Source organism: Takifugu flavidus, unplaced genomic scaffold, assembly GCF_003711565.1.
Source record: "Takifugu flavidus isolate HTHZ2018 unplaced genomic scaffold, ASM371156v2 ctg703, whole genome shotgun sequence".
In the NCBI taxonomy this organism is placed as follows: Eukaryota; Metazoa; Chordata; class Actinopteri; order Tetraodontiformes; family Tetraodontidae; genus Takifugu; species Takifugu flavidus.
The window spans coordinates 1-2806 of NW_026622313.1; the positions used below are offsets into that span (position 1 = coordinate 1).

General features: G+C 41.6%; 1 non-coding gene across 1 annotated transcript; it reads left to right on the plus strand.

Moving 5' to 3' along the window:
* Window positions 1-1155: 1155 nt before the first annotated feature.
* On the plus strand, window positions 1156-1274 carry LOC130521110 (5S ribosomal RNA). The gene has a single exon (XR_008949186.1). It is a non-coding gene; the product is annotated as a 5S ribosomal RNA (ribosomal RNA).
* Window positions 1275-2806: the final 1532 nt, after the last annotated feature.

The window sequence follows — 2806 nt, forward strand, 5'->3', positions numbered from 1 at the left end:
ATTAACTCCACACCTATCTCATCAGATTATTTGTAACAGAATAAGCAGATAACGTAGCATTTCCCTGTTCATATCTGCTACTTGCAATTTAGAATTTGTCAATAAAACTATGCTATGACACAAACTACAGTTTAATAGATGGCTGTGCTCCTAAAAAGAGCAGCATTTCTGGCTCATAAACCTCACAGACACTGCTATGCTCTTTAAACATTTTTATGATGGTGAATTTTTCAATCAAACATCTTCTCTTTGATAATGCCCAAAGCTGGATTCGAACTCTCCCTCTGGGGTCTTCAGGAGGTTTCAATCAGGTTGTCTGTTACACAGCAATTTTCAACTGGCTGGCCCGCACCGGCCTGGGATCGATTCCCGGCCATGGCACCGATTCCCGGCCATGGCACATTGCTTTTAAGTTGATTTCATTTATCGGACTTGAATCTTGTTTGTTTTTTTGAAGGCGTTTCACCTCTCATCCAAGAGCCGTTCTAGGCAGATTTGATGATATGACGCTCATAGGCTATACAGTGATCCCTCGTTTATCGCGGGAGTTACGTTCCAAAAGTAACACGCGAAAAGTGAAATCCGCGAAGTAGCAACTTTATTTTTTTTAATTATTTTACATGCAATACTGAACAGTAGAATGAAACCAAACATCAAAACCTGTTTAAAGACCAGACTTTGTTTAAAACAATAATTTTATCTAGTAATACAAGGTTGGAAACATTGTCACTCGCGTATTTCCCAGTCCCAGCTGTGCCTCTGCGTCCTGACTCCGCGCCGCTGTAGCGTCTGTTTCTACTGAAGGCGCAGGAGTCTTTCTCCGAGAGAAGAACATTGTTATGGGTAGTTGTTGGCGCTCTTTCTTTTTCTGAGCAAGAAGATTTTTATAAACGGATATGCCACCTTCGATTATATTTGAGAACTGCAATGAACGACTCGCAAAAAAAATCCGCGAAGCCGCGAAAGATGAACCGCGATATAGCGAGGGATCACTGTATAGCCTTTTCTTTTTGGGGGGAATGGATTGAGGCTGCTCCAACATTGAGGTTTGGACTGTGACAAAGCAAAATGGACAATCTCCAGCAGAATAAATGTTTCAAGAAAATAAGTTTGAGTGTATTAACTTCAAAAGGCCATTTTCTTGCACCTGCTCTCGCTTACGGCCATACCACCCTGAGAACGCCCGATCTCGTCCGATCTCGGAAACTAAGCAGGGTCGGGCCTGGTTAGTACTTGGATGGGAGACCGCCTGGGAATACCAGGTTCTGTAAGCATTTCGCACTCTTCCACTGGGTCAGCAGAGGCCGCCAGTGTTCCTGATAATTATCCAGCCAGATGTAATTCACTACTTAAGTACTTCTAACATTGAGATTTAATGTTGCACTATTGTACATCGTTTGAGATTTAATATTTTAGGAGTGTGTGTGTGCGTGTGTCTGTGTGTGTGTGCGTGCGTGCGTGCGTGTGTGTGTGTCTGTGTGTTTGTGTTTAAATAAAATTGAATTTCCCACTTTGGTCCACACTATTGTCAACATTTCTGTCTTCAAAAAAAAGCCAACTCAAGGCGGCAGATTCCTGAATTGAAAACAATATCTAAAGAACTCAAGTATCATACTAACAACCTAATATTCCATCTGTCTATCCCCAACTGAATTAACTCCACACCTATCTCATCAGATTATTTGTAACAGAATAAGCAGATAACGTAGCATTTCCCTGTTCATATCTGCTACTTGCAATTTAGAATTTGTCAATAAAACTATGCTATGACACAAACTACAGTTTAATAGATGGCTGTGCTCCTAAAAAGAGCAGCATTTGTGGCTCATAAACCTCACAGACACTGCTATGCTCTTTAAACATTTTTATGATGGTGAATTTTTCAATCAAATATCTTCTCTTTGATAATGCCCAAAGCTGGATTCGAACTCTCCCTCTGGGGTCTTCAGGAGGTTTCAATCAGGTTGTCTGTTACAGCAATTGTCAACTGGCCCGCACCGGCCCGGGATCGATTCCCGGCCATGGCACCGATTCCCGCCATGGCACATTGCTTTTAAGTTGATTTCATTTATCGATCGGACTTGAATCTTGTTTGATTTTTTTGAAGGCGTTTCACCTCTCATCCAAGAGCCGTTCTAGGCAGATTTGATGATATGACGCTCATAGGCTATACAGTGATCCCTCGTTTATCGCGGGAGTTACGTTCCAAAAGTAACACGCGAAAAGTGAAATCCGCGAAGTAGCAAACTTTTTTTTTTAATTATTTTACAATGCAATACTGAACAGTAGAATGAAACCAAACATCAAAACCTGTTTTAAAGACCAACTTTGTTTAAAACAATAATTTTAATCTAGTAATACAAGGTTGGAAACATTGTCACTCGCGTATTTCCCAGTCCCAGCTGTGCCTCTGCGTCCTGACTCCGCGCCGCTGTAGCGTCTGTTTCTACTGAAGGCGCAGGAGTCTTTCTCCGAGAGAAGAACGTTGTTATGGGTAGTTGTTGGCGCTCTTTCTTTTTCTGAGCAAGAAGATTTTTATAAACGGATATGCCACCTTCGATTATATTTGAGAACTGCAATGAACGACTCGCAAAAAAAATCCGCGAAGCCGCGAAAGATGAACCGCGATATAGCGAGGGATCACTGTATAGCCTTTTCTTTTTGGGGGAATGGATTGGAGGCTGCTCCAACATTGAGGTTTGGACTGTGACAAAGCAAAATGGACAATCTCCAGCAGAATAAATGTTTCAAGAAAATAAGTTTGAGTGTATTAACTTCAAAAGGCCATTTTCTTGCACCTGCTCTC